This window comes from Humulus lupulus, chromosome X (genome assembly GCF_963169125.1).
Source record: "Humulus lupulus chromosome X, drHumLupu1.1, whole genome shotgun sequence".
Taxonomy (NCBI): domain Eukaryota; kingdom Viridiplantae; phylum Streptophyta; class Magnoliopsida; order Rosales; family Cannabaceae; genus Humulus; species Humulus lupulus.
In genome coordinates this window covers 24,252,553-24,273,430 of record NC_084802.1, presented here as the reverse complement: position 1 = coordinate 24,273,430, position 20,878 = coordinate 24,252,553, and positions in this window count along the sequence as shown.

The window sequence follows — 20,878 nt, the reverse complement described above, 5'->3', positions numbered from 1 at the left end:
TATCTATATTTTTTATAGAGCATTCTATGAATTCAAGAGTCCAATTCCAAGTCTTTAGTGGAGTCACGAGGAATTAGTAAGTTAGTAAATTTATTTGTTAGATTTATGATAACTTATTGGAGCTTGATTTCATAGGCCCATGGTCCCCATTGTACCTTGGATAAAATCATCTAGATAGTCTCAATTAATTGATTTAATCATCAATTAGAATTATCAAAGTTGACCAGGTCAATTTTGGATAGTTTCACATAGTTGTGTAATTTTGAGAAGAAAAGAGAAATTATGGCAGATTTATTAATTAAGATAGATTGGTATCTAAATTAATAAATAAGTTTACATCAAGGTTCAAATTATAAATAATTAATTTGATAAAGGATTTAAATAATTATTTAATTAATTAAATCAATAGAAAATAATACAGGCCTTGATTTTAAGTCCAATGGGCTTATAATCAAATGGGAAATTTCACGGGCCTATAGCCCATGATAATTTCGACCTAGGGCTTCAAAATGGCTGTTATTTTATTGATTTTTTAATTAAATTAAATGGCCTAATTGAGTCTATAAAAGGAGTGCTTAGAGAGAAGATTTGAGAGACGACAGATAAGTCACAAGTCAGATTTTCTGATAGTTTTATATTCTCTCTAAACACAAGTCCTTTTCTAAGCCACTTTGTTATTTTCTCTTCTTCTCTCTATATCTATCTCATGTGTTGAGAATTTCCCACACTAGTCTAGGTGGTTCTAAGGATACATTGGAAGATTGTGAAGAAAATAGAAGATCGATTCAGTTTCTTGATAATACTCTGCGACAGAGAGGATACAAGAGTTAGAGAAACTGAAGGAAGGACTCTTTAATTCCGCTGCGTATACTGTAAGTATTCTATTCTTTGTTTCTCTTGAATTCAATTTTAGAAACATGTTTTAGGCTATCTTGTATTAATTTGTTTAATATTAGATATACATGAAAATAAATAAAGATCCTGTTTAAGTTTATCCAATAACTGGCCTCAAAGCCTTTGGTAATCTTTAATTTCATGCATGAACATGTTTAAAATTGGATTATTTGATATGTTTGAATAATTGGATGGTTTTCATGTTTTTATGAGCATATTGATTTTATGTGAATTTTAGCAATTTTTAGGTTATTTTGTTGTGTTTTCTATGCTATTAATTTTTATATATGTTTTATTTTGTGTAAAACATGTTAAAAATTAATTAGAAAATGGTTTTGGTTGAAAAAATTGCACAAAAAAAAAATTTCGAAATTTTTTGTTCTAGCTGCCATGCGCGCGCGCTCGTGCGCACCAGCGCGCACACGCGTGCGCCCCGCCCACGCACTGCGCGCGCCACCCGTGTGCCGCGCGCGCACGCGATGAACAGTACCCCGTGGTACTGTTCATTCATTTTTTTTTTTAAAGAAAATAAAATTGTGAAAATACATTATTTATTATCAAAACTAAAAATATTTTTTTTTTGTTTTATCATTTAAAATTGTTTCTTTTTAAAAAAAAGATATTTTTGTTAGTTGAGATTTAAATAATTAGATATTTTCTACAAAGATTCAAATTCAAATTTAAAAATAAACTAACAACTTAATTTTAAATCTTTTAATATATTAAAATATTATAATTATGATATCAGATATTTAAGATATTTTCATTTAAATTCTTCATATTCTAATTGAATCTTTATTTGAAAATATAAATATCTTTTTATTCTATAGTTTTTAATATTTAAATTATTTGAAATTTGAATATTGTTAGTTAGATATTTTTATGGATATTTGAATTTGTTTAACTATTTGAGATATTTTAGGGTTGTTATAACTATTTGTATTTTATTATTTTTAAATGGTTAAAATATTAGATAAAAGTTGTAACAACACAAGATATTTTTGGAAAATAATTTAGATATTGCTTTTAAAATTTAAAATTGGTTAAATTTTAAAAAATATCATTTTTTTTCAGCCAATTAATAAAAAAAAAATTAATAAATGGGATTTAAATTAACTTTGGTTAATTGTTGATAAATCCTATTTAAATTAAATTAATATATTTTTTTTAAAATTGACCTAAAACCAAGTTAATTGTTGATAAATGAAATTTAAATTAACTATTGTTAATTGTTGATAAATTTCATTTAAATTGACTTATTTTTTGTAAAAATTTAATTAATTTGAATTTTTTTTATAAATTCTAGATAATTAATTGTGGTATTTTTGCAAATGAAATAAATTATGGTATTTTTGCATAAATTCATAGAATTGCTCATATAGTAATATGATTAGGCCCATCCAATTATAGCATGTCTGTTTGCACTATATGTGGTAGAGCTGTAAATGTGGGCCGCCCGGCCCGGCCCATATTCAATTCGTGCCGTGCTCGTGCCGGCCCATTTTTGAAAGAGTAGGCCCAGCACGGCCCATGGGCCCGGCCCATGTCGTGCCGTGCTCGTGCCGTGTCGGGCCGGCCCACTTTCCTTATTCGGGCCGGCCCACTTTCTATATTCGGGCCCACTTTTAGGCCCACTTTCTATATTCAGGCCCAAATTTGGGCCCACTTTTTTTTTTGCCAAAAAATGTGAGGATGGAGAATTGAACCCTCCACCTCATCTTTAACCATCAATGGACTTACCACCAAACCAAATACATTTCTTTGTTTAAATTATAATTTTAGATATTTTTATATACTTTTTAACAATATTTTACACAAAATTATATCAAAGATAATTATTAGAATTTTAATACCTACTAATAAATGCTAAAAATTTAACTAACAAATCTTAAAATAAATTAATATAATTATAAAAATATAAACATTGAAAAAAATAAGACATATATTATCATTTTAATTTATTAATTATTGACAAATAAAAATTTATTATGATTATTAATGTCAAAATATCGGGTTTTTTATCGTGTCGTGCTTTCGGGCTAGTTTGTTCGTGCTTTCGTGTCGTGCCTTCGGGCTTGTCGTGCCGTGCCGTGCTAAGCCCGTGTTGTGCCGTGCCTGGCCCGAGCCCATATTTTTTCGTGTCGTGCCTGGCCCAAGCCCATATTTTTTCGTGCCATGTCGTGCTCGTGCCTCCCGGACTCGTGCCGGTTTCGTGCCGTGCTCAAAAGCCCGGCCCGTATTTACAGCTCTAATATGTGGTATTTTTGCAATTGGGCTTAGATGCATATAGTGGCCCATACGTTTGTTAGATATATGGTATTTTGCCAAATAAAATATTCATAAAAATGATAGGTTTTATTTGGGCCCATTAGAAAATGTAAAGCTTAAATTCCTCTCTTGTGGGTGATTCCACTTGTGAAGGCTCATTTGCTTTGCATGACTATAGTGGGCCTAATCAATTAATAATAATTAATAAAACGAAGGTTTAAATTCCTGTCTTTTGGACCTTGTATGGAAGATAGGGGGGGCATTTGTAGTGGGAACGACATACTGGACCCAGCACTCCTCCATACAAGCCCAATTGTTAAGGCCCATTTACCTGAGTTGGACTTAATTGTATAGGTTCATTATATTAGTTAAACCTAAATATTGATTAGCAACAAATTAATTCTAAATTAATTGAATTTGTTTCAATGTGACACTTTAGAATTAATAAGAAATTATAGGACTTTGGTTTTAAAAAAAAAATTAATCTGTTTAATTTTTTTTGGAAAACCATAGTCATTAATTTTCTAAAAATAAATAATAAAAATACTAATTTTAATTTTATAATGAGCTTATTTTAAGAATTTTATTCGATCTCCACCGTTGGTTTAACATAGTCAATAGCTTAATGGGGCCTCGAGGCGTTTTGATTCGTCCCCCTACGGAAGGTGTTCATTAGTTATTTTGACAAGGTTAGATTTCGAAAGATAGATAATTATAGATCAAATTCTACTAGACTCACCCCTACGGTGACTACTAGGACTAAATCTATGATTATTGAAACCGTGGGTCTAGCTCATAAAATAAGAGATTTTGTTTTCTTATTTTGATCGAATAGTAGGTTGTTAATAATGGTGTCCATTATTAAATGAGTTTACAACTCTATTTAACTAGTGGTATTTTTGACTCTCGCCAACCGGGACAAGGATATCATAGATTAGTTAAAAACCTAAAGAAATAGAGATATGATTATTTTTGGTATTTTTTCTAATATCTTACATATTTTTGGTATATGTTGTGCTATTTCTTGAAATTTGTGTGAATAGAAGTTTTATTGAGCAAATGTGATTGATTTCTATTTTATTGATAATTTGTAGTTTTAAGCTAAGTAGTGTTTGTGTCTACTCCCATCCCTTCTCAACTTTCGATGGAGAAACTCACTAGAAAAAACTTCCTTAATTGGAAGCAGAATATCAACATAAAGTTGATTGGTGACAACTCTGAAATTCGTCATGATTGAGGAATCCCCAGAACGAGCACCGTGTCCGCACGTTAGTGATGGCACCGTCAATGCTCGTGATGGTACCGTAAATGCTTGGATAGCACCGTCTCTGCACATTCATGATGGCACCGTAAATTCTCAGCTGGCACTGTGTCTGCAAGTACGTGCTCAACTCAACTATGGTCTGACGCATCTCATGAACGAACTTCAGATTATTGAACCTGTCATGGGTGGACCTAGTAAAGGAGGTGAAAATAAGACTACTGATGTTGCTGCTGATCTAGCTAAGGTTGAAGCTCATCCAGCTTCGTCTTTGAAAGCTAGAAACAAGAGGAAAGGTGGACAAAGCAATAACCCCAAGCCTCCAAAGGCTGCAAAGATAAGTGCACAACCACGTGCACAGACGGCTAAGGGGAAGAACATGAAAAACAAAGCTTCTTGAATCGTGGGAGGAAGTGAACGAAGGCAGATTAAAGCTTAGAGTTGGGAACGGAGCGTTCGTTGCGGTCCAAGCTAGAGGAAGAGCTCGTTTGAAGTTCGGAAATAAATTTTTAATTTTAAAAGATGTATTTTTTATTCCGGATTTTAGTAGAAATTTAATTTCAGTTTCCATGTTGCAATTAGAACGATTTGTTATGACTTTCACAAGTTTTAATATATCTATTTCTTTCAATGGATCACAATTGTGTATTACATGTTTGGAAAACGGGCTTTATATTCTACGACCTAACGAACCCCTCGCTCTTAACAATGATTTATTCAAAGTAGCTAAACCTAGGACCAATAAACGTCAAAAGACCGATAACAATAATATGACGTATTTATGGCACTTGAGACTAGGTCACATTGGCTATGATAGGATTCAAAGACTTACAAAGGACGGACCTTTGAGGGAACTCACCTTAGGTGAATTACCTGTCTGTGAATCTTGTCTAGAAGGCAAACTGACCAAGCGTCCATTCTCTGCAAAGGGTGATAGAGCCAAAGAACCACTTGGTCTTGTGCATTCAGATGTTTGTGGACATTTGAATGTACAAGCCAGGGGTGGTTTTGAGTATTTCGTCACTTTCATTGACAATTACTATAGATACTCATGTCTTTACCTAATGCATAGGAAATCATAAACATTTTCAAAGTTTCAGGAATTCCTAGCAATGGCTCAGAACCAATTAGGTAAAAGGTTAAAGATCTTGCAATCTGATAGGGGTGGAGAATATTTGGATATGCAGTTCCAAGATCATTTAACTGAACTTGGGATTTTATCACAACTTACTGCCCTAGGTACTCCGCAACAAAATGGTGTAGCGGAACGTCGAAACAGAACTTTATTGGAAATGGTTAGATGCATGCTTAGTTACTCAACTCTACCAACTTCGTTCTGGGGGCATGCAATTGAAATCACGAATGGCATTCTCAATGTTGTGCCATCAAAATCAATCCCTAAAACACCTTTAGAATGCTGGAATGGTCGTGAACCTAGTTTACACCATTATAGAATCTGGGGGTGTCCCGCTCACGTCCTGAGGAAAAAGGAGGGAAAGCTAGAACCGCGAACTGAAGTTTGCATGTTTGTTGGATATCCTAAAGGTACTCGGGGTGGACTTTTCTATAGTCATTCAGAAAAGAAAGTGTTTACATCTACAAATGCTACTTTTCTGGAAAATGACTATGTCCAGAACTTTAAACCTCGCAGCAAAGTAGTTTTAGAGGAGATGGTTAAAGAATTGACTCCAACCAATGTTCCATCGTCATCAACGCGAGTTGATGATGAAATTCCCACTCTTCATGTACAACTGACGCAAGTTGATTTAAATGAAGAAAGTACCACTGTTCCTGAGCAAACAGTCACGGAGCCTCGTCGTAGTGGGAGGGTTTCTAGGAACCCAGTTCGCTATGGTTTGGATGGTGAAACCAATATGGTTGTTGGTGACACTAGTGATGATGATCCATTGTCTTTCAAACAGGCAATGGCTAGCCCTGAAAAGGAACTATGGCCCGAAGCCATGAAACAGGAAATTGAGTCCATGTACTCAAATTCAGTCTGGGATCTTGTGGAAGCACCTAGTGACTTTAGGGCCATTGGGTGCAAATGGATCTACAAGAAGAAATGAGGTGTTGATGGAAATATCGAGACTCATAAAGCTCGATTAGTGGCAAAGGGTTATACCCAAAGAGAAGGCGTGGACTATGAGGAAACTTTTAGTCTGGAAGCCATGCTCAAATCCATTCGCATCCTCCTATCCATAGCAGCCGCTCTCGACTATGAGATCTGGCAAATGGACGTCAAGACAGCTTTTCTTAATGGAAAGCTTGACGAAGTCATTTATATGGATCAGCCAGAAGGATTTAAAGTATCTGGACAAGAAGGAAAAGTTTGCAAGTTGAATAGGTCCATCTATGGACTTAAGCAAGCTTCTCGTTACTGGAATCTTAGGTTTGATGAAATAATCAAAACCTATGGCTTTGAACAAAGTATTGATGAGCCCTGTGTTTACCAACTGAAGGCAAGTCAAATAGTGGTATTCCTGGTTCTTTGTGTAGATGATATCTTACTCATTGGAAACAATGTTAAGAAATTATCAGATGTGAAGAATTGGCTGAGCACTCAATTCAAGATGAAGGATTTGGGTGAAGCAAGTTATGTTCTAGGTATCCAGATCATCAAGGATAGAAAGAACAAACTTTTAGCTCTATCTCAAGCAGCTTACATTGATAAAGTGCTTAAACGTTTATCAATGACAAATTCCAAGAAAGGGCGTCTACCGTCCCGCCATGGAATTCATCTTTCAAAGAAGCAGTCTCCCCAGACTCCTGAAGAGGAAGATGCAATGAGAAAAGTTCTTTACGCATCTGCAGTTGGAAGTCTGATATATGCCATGTTGTGTACTAGACCAAATATTTGCTATGCAGTGGGAGTAGTGAGCAGGTATCAGTCAAACCCAGGACCGGAACATTGGATAGCAGTTAAGCATATCCTGAAGTATTTGAGACAGACTAGGGATTATATGTTAGTCTACAAGGGTGGTGTTCTGAACCCTGTAGGCTACACCGATTCAGATTTTCAGACTGATGTCATTGACAGAAAGTCTACTTCTGGAATGGTGTTTACTCTTGGGGGTGGAGCTGTGATTTGGAGAAGCGTAAAGCAGTCTGCAATCTCAGATTCCACCATGGAGGCTGAGTACATAGCCGCGTCAGAAGCAGCTAAGGAAATAGTTTGGCTAAAGAAGTTCTATTCGGATCTTGGTGTTATTCCAGAAATGGATAAACCGCTTGTGTTGTTTTGTGAAAATACAGGAGCGATAGCCAACTCAAAAGAACCTCGAAGTCACAAGAGGAGTAAGCATATAGAAAGGAAGTATCACATTATTCGAGAATATGTGGCCAGGGGAGATGTGAAGGTTATGAAGATTTCAACTGAAGACACTACCAGAAGCTACATTTGATAAGCATATCAAGGAGATGGGATTAGTAGAATTAAGGCATTAGTTTCAATTAGTGCAAGTGGGAGTTTGTTGGGGTTTTATGCCCTAATTAAAACCCAAATTCTTTGTAATCTCATTTTATTATCAATAAAAGAATAGAAATCATTTTTTGACTTGGTCAATCACTTTACTCACATTTTTTTTTTCATGATTATTTGTTCAATATAAACTTCTATTAAATCCCAAGCATATAGCTAATCTTATTTATAGTGACGTAATCACAGTGGAATACAAATATGATTATATGTTCAAAAATAAGTTAGTCCTAAGATTAGTCAGTGCACCGGATTTACACTGACTTGCCAATCTACGATATGATCTACTTACACATTACAGTGTTATGTTCTTTCCAGAACATTAGCAGAGTAGATAAGATCGGATGTATTTGCTACATCGGACAGGACCGATATTGACAGTTGATAAGATAAGTAAACATACCTGTTGACTTCGTTTTTAGCCAACGACGTGAGAACGTCAATAACGACAAGCCTTCAAGAGAATGTAAACGACAACAGACAGTTTTAATAAAGAAAATAAAGAACACACAAGATTTTTATAGTGGTTCAGCCCCGATTGTCGGTAATAGCCTAATCCACTTAGAGTTGTGATTTATAGATCTGTACTCAAGATCAGATGGACTAAGCCAACTGAGTTTCTTCAGTACAGATTGCAAAAATACAAGAATTCTCTCAAATACCAGTACTTCCTCTCTCTAGAATACTCAGACCCAAATTTCTCTCTCTAGAATGCTCAGACCCAAATTTTCTCTCTCTAGAAAGAAGAAGCCGAAGAAGCCCCTCTTTCATCCCATAAGCCCTCTATTTATAGGCTTAGAGTTATACATACGGTATCCCCTAGAACCGGGATATTTTATTATATTTATTACATTTAAATTACAAAGAAACATTCAAAATTCAAAATGTAACAAACCCCCCATTTATGGGAAGAATGAGAAATTCCCGCATATCTTGTTGAAGTTTTTTCTGGGAATCTTGACTTAGTTCTCCTCTAGCTAGTTGATCCACCTCTCCTACTGACCACTCATGCAAGTGTTGGTCGAACATGTGCATGGCGGTAGGACATGCATGGTGGTAGGACATGCACTTCTCTCCTCTAACATGGCACTCTCCTCTAGCATGCCATGTTTCTCCTCGGACCAAATCCTTGGGGTCTCCTAGGACCACCCTCTTGGGGTCTCCTAGGACCACTCTCTTGAGTTCTCCTCGGATGCACTCTCCTTAGCTCTCCTAGGATGCACTCTCCTTAGCTCTCCTAGGATGCATTCTCCTTAGCCTCCTAGGATGCACTCTCCTTAGCTCTCCTAGGATGCATTCTCCTCAGCCTCCTAGGATGCATTCTCCTTAGCCTCCTAGGATGCACTCTCCTTAGCTCTCCTAGGATGCCTTCTCCTTAGCCTTCCTCAGACCAAGGTGCACTTGGCTTGGTTATGACATCTTTCAAGCAGTCCAAATTATTTGTCAGTCTACCGGGTCACTTTATCACAACTCTGAGGAGTCAATGTATTTATTGACTATTTAATGTGTCTTTTACGGACCATGTACTGCCATTTGTCACCTCTATTGCCACGTCATTGATCTCCAATTTTTGGGTATAACAATACCGTTATTATCTATTCTAGTCATATCATATAGTTGACCATAGGTCAATTCAATCTCAATTCTGAGTGGTTAGTATTCTAACTGATTGTATTATTTGAGTTCTTTGACTTGTTCGTTACCAGCTTACCCTACGGACTAGCCCATACTTACATCTTGGGAACTCGGTAGTACAATTGAGTGGGAGTGTTAATCATAGATATGAACATCTATAGCTTCTGATGAAGAAGTGAAATGATGGTTTCCTTTTAGTTTGGTTCAAGGTGTTAAATGATAGAGATCTCATTTGAGTAATTAAATTAGTTTACTGAAATATCATTTACAAGGCACTAAGTGTTTTAAGGATAAAATATAATGAGGGGTAAAACAGTATTTTAGTCCTATCTCATTGTAGACCGTCTATAGTGGATTGAGTGACAATTATGGTTGTAACAAAGGATAATTAATAGCGTATCTATATTTGTTATAGAGCGTTCTATGAATTCAAGAGTGCAATTCCGAGTCTATAGTGGAGTCACGAGGAATTAATAAGTTAGTAAATTTATTTGTTAGATTTATGATAACTTATTGGAGCTTGATTTCATAGGCCCATGGTCCCCATTGTACCTTGGATAAAATCATCTAGATAGTCTCAATTAATTGATTTAATCATCAATTAGAATTATCAAAGTTGTTCAGGTCAATTTTGGATAGTTTCACAGAGTTGTGTAATTTTGAGAAGAAAAGAGAAATTATGGCAGATTTATTAATTAAGATAAATTGGTATCTAAATTAATAAATAATTTTAAATCAAGGTTCAAATTATAAATAATTAATTTGATAAAGGATTTAAATAATTATTTAATTAATTAAATCAATAGAAAATAATACATGCCTTGATTTTAAGTCTAATGGGCTTATAATCAAATGGGAAATTTCACGGGCCTATAGCCCATGATAATTTCGACCTAGGGCTTCAAAATGGCTGTTATTTTATTGATTTTTTAATTAAATTAAATGGCCTAATTGAGTCTATAAAAGGAGTGCTTAGAGAGAAGATTTGAGAGACGACAGATAAGTCACAAGTCAGATTTTCTGATAGTTTTATATTCTCTCTAAACACAAGTCCTTTTCTAAGCCACTTTGTTATTTTCTCTTCTTCTCTCTATATCTATCTCATGTGTTGAGAATTGCCCACACTAGTCTAGGTGGTTCTAAGGATACATTGGAAGATTGTGAGGAAAATAGAAGATCGGTTCAGTTTCTTGATAATACTCTGCGACAGAGAGGATACAAGAGTTAGAGAAACTGAAGGAAGGACTCTTTAATTCCGCTGCGTATACTGTAAGTATTCTATTCTTTGTTTCTCTTGAATTCAATTTTAGAAACATGTTTTAGGCTATCTTGTATTAATTTGTTTAATATTAGATATACATGAAAATAAATAAAGATCCTGTATAAGCTTTTTCCAACAGAAGGGACGCCAAAAAGAATAACAATGATCAGAACGACCATAAACGGAAACATGACGATGGTCAAAATCAGAAAGTCAAGACTGCATCAGAAAATAACGGGAATAAGAAGCCTTACGTGGAATATCCCCAACGCCCTATCTGCAAAAGGAAGCATTCAGGAGAATTTTGATATATGACAAAAGGTTGTTTCAATTGTGGAGATGAAGGACACATTAAAAAGGATTGCCCAAAGATAAAGGATCAAAGGAAAGATAATAAGCTAGTGCCAGCCATAGTTTTTGCTCTTACTAGAGGTGAAGTAGAAACTAGTAATATTGTGGTAGCAGGTCAGGTCACTATCTCTGGTAAATTATGAAATGTATTATTCGATTCAGGAGCTACGCATTCTTTTGTTTTTATGAATATGATTGATAGCTTAGATAGACCATGCGAACTTTTTGGAGATAAGTTTTTCACGGAGTGACCCTCGGGGGAAAGAATGTTATCTAGTAGAGGGGTGTGTAGTGTTGTAGTTAGAATCGAAGGAAGACAATTACCAGTAGATTTGGCCGAGTTACACCTTAAGGATTATGATGTAATTTTAAGCATGGATTGGTTAGCAAAATATGGGGCAATGATAGACTGTAAGGGTAAGAAAGTCAACTTTCAACCAAAAGGTGGAGAATAGTTCACCTTCAAAGGAGAAGTTTCTCGAACTCGCATACCGATAGTCTCAACTCTCAAAGCTCAATGATTAATCAATAGCATTTTCCAAGCGTTTCTAGCCAGTGTGTTGGATAAAATACGAGAGACATAGCTCGAACCAAAGGATGTACATATAGTATGAAAATTTTCCGAGGTGTTTCCAGAAGATCTACCGGGATTACCTCCGATTAGGGAAATTTAGTTTGAAATAGAATTGGCACTTGAGACAACACCAATCTTGAAAGATCCATATAGAATGGAACCTACCAAGTTAAAGGAGTTAGAGATACAACTGCAAGAGCTTTTAGACAAAGGTTTCATCCGACCAAGCTATTCGCTTTGGGGAGCACCAGTGTTGTTTGTCAAAAAGAAGGACGGGAGTATGAGGATGTGCATCGACTATCGAGAGCTAAATAAAGTGACGATCAAGAAAAAATACCCTTTACCTCAAATAGACAATCTTTTCGATCAACTACAAGGATCTATGGTATTCTCGAAGATAGATTTGCAGTCAGGGTATCATCAGCTAAAAGAGTACGAGCAGCGATATCCGACCCATGACTTAGAATTGGCAGCGGTGGTTTTTGCTCTAAAGATTTGGAGGCACTATCTGTACGGAGAAAAGTGTGAAATCTATATGGACCACAAAAGTCTAAAGTACTTCTTTACGCAGAAGGAGCTCAATATGAGGCAACGAAGGTGGGTGGAGTTAGTAAAGGACTATGATTGTGAGATCTTATATCATCCAAGAAAGGCTAATGTCGTGGCAGACGCATTAAGTAGGCAGAGTTACGAAAGCATGTCAACAAGTTAAGGCTGAACATCAAAGACCCTCTGGAACCTTGCAACTATTAGAGATTCCCGAATGGAAAAGGGAAAATATAGCGATGAACTTTGTGACGGGATTACCAAGGACCACCAATCAGCATGACTCTGTTTGGGTGATGGTAGATAGACTAACAAAATCTGTTCACTTCTTGCTGGTAAGAACAGTTTGTAGTGCTGAGCAGTACGCAGATCTTTGGTGAAGGCGGAGAACAGTTCACCTTCAGCCTCGACCCATTTGGTGAAGTAGTCGACCACCACCACTGCATATTTCACCCCATTTTTTCCTGTCGGCAAGGATCCGATTAAATCGATACCCCATACTGCGAAGGGCCATGGACTCTGCATTTGCTTTAACTCATTAGGAGGTGCCCGTGGGATCTTGGAAATCTCTGACACTTATCACATTTTCGCACAAACTCCATCGAGTCTTCGTTCATTGTTGGCCAAAAATAACCTTGCCTTATAATCTTCTTTGATAAGCTCTGCCCCCCATCGTGGTCTCCACAGAAGCTTTCATGTACTTCCTTCATCAGTTCTTTAGCCTTTTCTGGCGTAACACACCTGAGCAGTGGCATTGAGTATCCCCTTTGGTATAGAATACCATCGACCAGTATATATCTAGCAGCCCATCTCTGAAGGGTCTTGGCTTTGTTTCTATCTGCAGGTAGTGTACCGTTCGTGAGATACTATGGTGCCATCCACGTATCTGCTAACCAGATCTCCATATTGGTCTCGTCTGCTCGTACGCTTGGCGTGTGTAGCCGCTCGACTGGCACTATATTCAAAGTGTCAGCATCTTTTGCACTCGCGAGCTTGGGTAAGGCATCTGCGTTTGAATTTTGATCTCGGGGTATTTGCTGGAGGGTATATTTTTCAAATTGCGCCAACAGGTCTTTTGTTTTGTTCAGATAGGCCACCATTTTTAGGCCTCGTGCTTGATACTCCCCTAAGACCTAATTCACTACCAGCTGTGAATCACTGTAAATATCCAGCACTTTTATGCTCATGTCTTTGGCTAACCTTAACCCAGCGAGTAGGGCTTCATACTCAGCTTCATTATTCGAAGCGGTGAAATCGAACCTAATTGCGCAGTGAAATTGATGCCCTTCCGGCGTTATCAATATCACTCCTGCTCCTGCGTGAGATTCGTTGGATGATCCATCCGTGAATAGCTTCCACGAAGGAGCTTCAACTTGAGGCTCAGGCGCACTAGGCTTTTCATCCTGTTCGCTGTCTGGGAGTTCAGTAAATTTAGTAATGAAATCAGCCAAGACTTGTCCTTTTATTGCTGCTCGCGGTGAGTATGTTCTATCGAACTGCCCGAGTTCGACTGCCCATTTCAACAAACGACCAGCAGCCTCTGGCTTTTGCAAAACTTGCCGAAGGGGTTGATCAGTCAAGACTATGATTGGATGGGCTTGGAAGTAAGGACGTAACTTCCGCGAGGCCAAAATTAGGCAATAGGCTAATCTTTCAATGGGAGGATATCTTAATTTGGCCCTGATTAACCTCTTGCTCACATAATACACCACCTTTTGTACGCCTTCTTCTTCTCTTACTATCACCGCACTAGCAGCATATTCGGTGATCGCCAGGTAAATGAACAAAGTTTCCCCATCTACAGGCTTTGATAAGACGGGAGGTTGTGCCATGTGGGCTTTTAAGGGTTGGAAAGCCTATTCGCAGTCTTCAGTCCACTCGAACTTCTTGTTGCCCCTAAGTAGATTGAAGAAAGGGACGCACTTATCTGTCGACTTTGAAATAAATCTATTGAGCGTGGCAATTATTCCAGTCAAACTTTGCACATCTTTGATCTTTACTGGCGATTTCATATCGATCAGGGCCTTGATCTTTTCGGGATTAGCCTTGATTCCTCTCGAATTAACGATGAACCCCAAGAATTTCCCTGATCCTACTTCGAAGGAACACTTGAGAGGATTTAGTTTCATTTGATATTTATTCAAAACATTGAAACACTCTTGCAAATCCTTCACATGTCCTTCTGCCTTTTTTGACTTAACAGCATGTGATCGACGTACATCTCCATGTTTACCTCGATTAACTCCTTAAACATGTGGTTAACTAGTTGCTAGTAAGTCGCACCATCGTTTTTCAACCCGAAGGGCATTACTTTGTAACAGTACATCCCTGTATTGGTCTGAAAGCTAGTGTGATCCTCGTCAGGGGGATGCATACTAATTTGATTGTATCCTGAGTATGCATCCTTGAAAGAGAGAATCTCATGTCCTGCAGTTGCATCGGCCAGCTGGTCGATCGTTGGGAGTGGGAAGCAATCTTTAGGGCAGGCTTTATTAAGGTCTGTGAAATCCACACTGGTTCGCCATTTGTCATTCGGCTTGGTAACCAGTACTGGATTAGAGACCCACGATGGATAAAACGCCACCCTGATGAGCCCATTCTCCTTTAATTTTTCAACTTCCTCTTTTAAGGCTTTTGATCTGTCTTTATCGAGCAACCTTATTTTCTGTTGCACGGGTGGAAAGCTTTTGTCGACGTTCAGGACATGGCTGATTACTGCAGGATCTATCCAAGCCATGTCTTTATGTGACCAGGCAAAAACTTCCTGGTTCTTCCTTGGAAATTTCACCTGTGCATGTTTGGTTGTTGCTTCTAAATTTTTGCCGACCTTTATAACTCTGGTCGGAAACTTTTCATCGAGTTGGACCTCCTCAAGGTCCTCGACAGATCCTACATCTTCTTCAAAATCCCCAAAGCGAGGATCTAAGTCTCTATCCTCCCTTTGGGCAACACCCTATTTGGTGACTTCATCACCTGATTGGGCTTGTACATCAATAGCCATCTGTAACTTTTCTGGGGGAGCACTCCTCGACAAACCCTTCTTGGCCTTAGTGATTGAGGCATTGTAGCACTCCCTTGCTTCCCTTTGATTTCCCAATACGCGTCCCACCCCTGCGTTTGTTGGGAATTTTATGGCCAGGTGCCATATAGAGGTGACGGCCCGAAGGTCAACCAGTATGGGCCTTCCAATTACAGCATTGTAGGCCGAAGGAAAATCAACTACTATGAAAGTAGTGAGTAATATCCTAGTAGCGGGCGCTGTACCTGCTGTTACTGGAAGCCTGATTGACCCTATTGGAGCGAGTCCCTCACCAGAGAAACCATAAATTGTTTGGTTGCAGGGCTCCAAGTCCTTGACGGACAACTTCATTCGTTCCAGCGAAGATTTATACAGGATGTTAACTGAACTTCCTGTATCGACCAGCACTCTTTTCACCATCATGTTGGCAATCTGAACATCCACGACAAGTGGATCGGAATGTGGGAATCGGACATGCTGGGCATCGCAATCAGAGAAGTTTATTTCACCGTCCTCTGTCCGAGCCTTCTTTGATGCCCGATCCTCCACAGTCATCATCTTGATGTCCTGGTCATGGCGTAGGGTCCGAGCATATCGTTCCCTTGCCTTTCCGCTGTTTCCCGCAAGGTGCGGGCCTCCGCAGATGGTGAGTAAGGTGCCAGCCACGGGGTCAGGCTGTAAAGGTGGCAAGCGTTGGCGTGTAGGCTCCTGCTCGTTGCCACCTAAAGCCTCTCATTGGGAAGCTACCGAGGCCTACACGTATCTCCTCAAGTGTCCTTGTCTAATAAGGAACTCGATTTCATCCTTCAGCTGGTTACACTCATTTGTATCGTGTCCATAGTCGTTGTGAAAATGATAGAACTTGGTGGTATCCCTTTTCAAAATATCCTTTCGAATGGCAGCGGGTCTTTTGTAAGGCACACTGGAACCTGTTGCCTGATATACCTCTGCTCGAGATTCGACAAGGGAAGTGTAGTTGGTGAACCGTGGCTCATAATGATTGCCCTTAGCGCGCTTATTCTCGAAAGTAGAGGGTTCGTTATGGGGCCTTTTCCCTCCATTCTTGTCGTTGCCATTCCCATTGCCTTTGCCGTTGCTATTGGCCTTTGACCCATTGGCGGCTTTGGCGGGGTCTTCAGTACCCTTATCCTTATTTGGGGTCTTTCCCTCGCTGGCAATTGCATCCTCGAGCTTGATGTATCGATCAGCTCGATCCAAAAATTCTTGGGTAGTTTTAACCCCATGCTTCCTGAGGCTACTCCAAAGAGGCGTACGGCGCCTAACTCCTGCAGTTAGGGCCATCATTTTGCCTTCGTCTCCCACTGTTTTGGCTCCAACCGCGGCTCGCATGAAACGCTGGACGTAGTCTTTTAGTGGTTCTCCTTCTTGCTGGCATATCTCGACCAGCTGGTTTGCCTCAGTTCAGTGCACACGACCCGCATAGAATTGTCCGTAAAACTCCTTTACGAACATCTCCCAAGATACAATACTTACAGGAGGGAACTTAAAGAACCACTCCTGTGCAGCATCAGAAAGTGTTGCAGGGAAGATCCTGCACCGAGCATCTTCGGACACTTTCTAAATGTCCATTTGTATCTCAAATTTGTTGACATGAGATACCGGGTCACCATACCCATCAAAGTTTAGAAGTGTGGGCATTTTAAACTTACTGGGAGTCTCCGCCACAGCAATCCTCTGGACGAAAGGAGTGCCCCTTCTCCTGTCGTACTCGATGTGAGACGTTCTTCCCTCGACCAACTGTTGCACTGCTTGGTTCAGGGCATCTATCTGGGCCTGAACGGCTTCAGGAATTGCCAGGGCCTCCGTTTCGGGGGAATGTACTTGTCGTGCCGTTCTCGGCGGTCGTTGAGTACATCTCTTAAGTCGTCATCTCTTCGCCGTTGCTCGCTGGCTCCAAGCTGGCTAAAGACATTGTTTTGTCTAGGCTGCCCCCAGCATTACGTCTTGCTTGTTGGTCTTCTCTAGGTGGTGGGCTTCTGCCTCCACCTCTCTCCTCATATCTCCGACCAGCATTCCCTCTGCCTGAGTCAGCCTCATTGTAGCCATGGCCATCTCTGAACCTTGATTGGCTATGGTGGGACCAACTGTCTCCTCGGTTACCTCCTTGGGCTGGAACTTCCTGAGCGTTAGGGGGAGGCCTGCACTGGTCGGTAGGTCCCCGTGCATTATCATGCCGTGGGGGGCCCCTGACCGCAGAGCCTATTTCTGAGTTCATTCTGTTGCCAGAAGGACGCTGTCCCCTGCTCGATGGGTGCGGATCTTCACCCCTTGGCATCTAGGGTTGCGGGGCTGTTGCCTGGCCCTATTCTGCCTTCGAAGTGGGGGATTGCCTCGACCAGCCTGGGATGGAGGTTATGTCTCAGGGTCCCTAGGTGGGACATCATCCTGAGGCATTGTTGGCTGCTCTGGCCTTTGAGGGCTCGTTGGCTGGAGCGGAGGGCTAGGATTGGGATTTCTTTGAGATGGCCCATTCGGGGGTTGGTCAGGCTATGAGGTAGGTGCAGCCTGACTCCTAGCCAATTGGAGGGCGGCTTCGAGGGCTACCATGGTTTCCCTCTGACGACGGTCCATCTCCGCCTGTCTTTCACTCAGCTCTTGGCGCTGACGCTTTATTTCTTGTTGCTGCCACGCCATGGTCTCCGCGGCACTTTCTTGACTGGCCCTCAGATTGGCCAATTCATCTTGCAATACTCCAGTGTATTTCTCAGCGTTTCGGAGTCCAGTCCCTCCTCATCAAACTCCAAGTGTGGCTCATTCTCAGCCATGTTCGGAGGAGGAGGTTGAGATGGTGCAGCGTCAGCAACCTGTCCAGTCTTCCTGGTTGTCTTTGCCATTAGTGCTTCAACAACCTCGTCTCAAGCAATGAAAGCACCAGAATGTTGACCCTCGTTTTGGTCAACTAACACGGAGTCAAATGCTTGATGTGATAGAAGGTATTGAAGTTGATCTAATGGAAAGAACAGTAAATGACACAACAAATTATAGTGGTTCGGCCCCAAGAATTGGTAATTACCTACGTCCACTTAAGCTATTATTGATATTGATTCAAAAAGGAGTGATCAAAGAACTAGGGTTCTTCGAGTTTCACCAGCCTTAGAGGGATGAATAATACAATAAGAAGGTAATAGCTCTAATTCTCTTGTAAAGCATAAACTCAAATTAGCCAAAAGAGAGCCCCCCTTCCTTGAGCTATTTTTCTTTATTTATAGGCTCAAGGAAGATTACATAAATTTGTTACAGATATTCTTTCCTAATTAATCGGATACTCAGGAATCATGGGAAATAATCTCGGATATGATCATAATTGCACAAGATCTTCTCAAAATATACGGAGTATACGACCAAGCTGTTCGTATATAAAGTCCAAATGTTACGCTAGGGGAATCTCCCTGGTCGATGGTTGAACAGAACCTCTGCCAGGTGTCAGCCACATGTTAAAAATGTTTGCCACGTCATCCACGCCTGCTTTTTGGATAACATATGTTATGTTTGATTATATGACTAACCATTTTTTGAATTTTCCTTACTGGGCTTAGAAGCTCACTCCTTATGATGTCCTTATTTCAAGAAATTAAGGATAGAAAGGCCGGTGGCGAGTGGGACCTAAGAGCTTCATGATGCATTCGTTGGGGACCATATAGTAGAGGAAGATCAAGTAGGACTATTTTTTATTTTATTAAAACATGTTATTTTAAAAAAGTTTTATTTAAATATTGCTCATTTTTATGTTAAAGAAAATTATGTTATTTTTTTGAAAAATCATGGCCATGTATTTATTTTCAAGTTTTTTTTTAGTTTTTATTCAATAAAAGAGCAATATTTACGATTACGACCCAACGTTGTGTTCTCTGTAATCTATGAGAAATTAGGGCATTACATAAAGTCCGAACTTCAAACTGAGAACTACCAGAAATCAGAATATCATCTACGTAAACCAAGATAAAAGTAGTGTGGTGGGATGTGATTCTAATAAAAAAAGATTGATCTGACCTTGCACCATGAAACCCGAAACCCAACAGAGCCTTTTTTAGTCTATCAAACAAGGCTCTAGGAGCTTGTCGAAGTCCATATAGAGCTTTGTGTAATTTGCACACCTTATTTGGAGCTTTAGGATCTTCAAAGCCTGGTGTTTGTGCCAAATACACTTCTTCTTGAAGAATTCCATTTAGAAAAGCATTATTAACATCTAGTTGTAAAATTGGCCACTGCCTTGCAAGAGCTATTGTAAGAACTACTCAGATTGTAATTGGCTTCACCACAGGACTAAAAGTTTCATAAAAGTCAAAACCAAAGGTTTGATGAAATCTCTTTGCCACCAAACGTGCTTTATGCTTCAAAACACTTCCATCAGGATTCTCTTTCAACTTGAAAGCCCACCTACAACCAATTGCTCTTCTACCCTTCGGCAAATCTTTAAGAGTCCAAGTATGGTTTTTCTTAAGAGCAAGGAACTCTTCATTCATGGCACTTTTCCATGGAGGATCATTTAAGGCATCATTCATAGTCAATGGCTCCTTAGTGACCATGTAAACCTTCGGTTTATAAGTTCCAACTTTGGACCGTGTTACCATGTTATGGTGATTGGTGGGACCAGTCGTGGGACCAGCTAAGGTAATTGGGACATGTGAGGGAGAGACTTCAACGTTTGTGGTCACAGTAGAAGGTACTGAGTGTGGCGTTGGAATAGTAGAAGGCTAGTCATTATTAATAGCTGTAGGCTGCAAAGAGGAAGAAAATGGGTTAAAGTTGGACTATAGTGGCATGGAGAAAGGCTGTGACAAAGCAGTAGGATGCAATAAAGTAGCAAGTGGCAGGTTATTAGTACATGTAGCTGACTGTAAAGTAGGAGGTGGCAGGTCATTTGGACGTGGAGCATGCAACCTATTTGATGAAATAAGAGGAATAGTTGCTTTTACCAAAGCAGGTGGACTTGGACAGCAATGTAAGGACCCATGTGCATTAGCTTTAGCATTCTTGGTCACATAAGGAAAGTATTTTTCATTGAATATCATATCCCTTGAAATATACAATCTGCCATTAGGAGCTAGACACTTGTAACCTTTGTGGTTGAGGCTATAACCAAGGAAGGTACATTCAAGAGACCTATATTGAAGTTATTCTTATTATATGGCCGAATATTGGGAAAGCAAGAGCACCCAAAAATCTTCAGCATAGTGTAATCAGGTTTCTTTTTAAACAAAGTATAGAGAGGAGTAGAACCATGACGAACACTAGTTGATAACCTGTTAATGATAAATGTTGAGGTTATAACAGCCTCATCCCAATATTCAGTAGGCATAGAAGCATTAGCTAACAAAGTAAGAGAGGTCTCTATAAGATGCCTGTGTTTCCTCTCTGCCACCCCATTTTGCTCATGGGTAGTTGGACAAGACAATCTATGGTGTATCCCATTATCAGTAAGAAAATGTTGGAAAGCTCTATATTCCCCTCCCCAATCTGACTGTAAGGCCTTGATTTTATAACCTAGTTCATTCTCAACTTGGTTTTTAAAATTGACAAATGTTTGTAGGGCTTCAGAATTTGCACGAAGTAGATACACCCACGTGTAT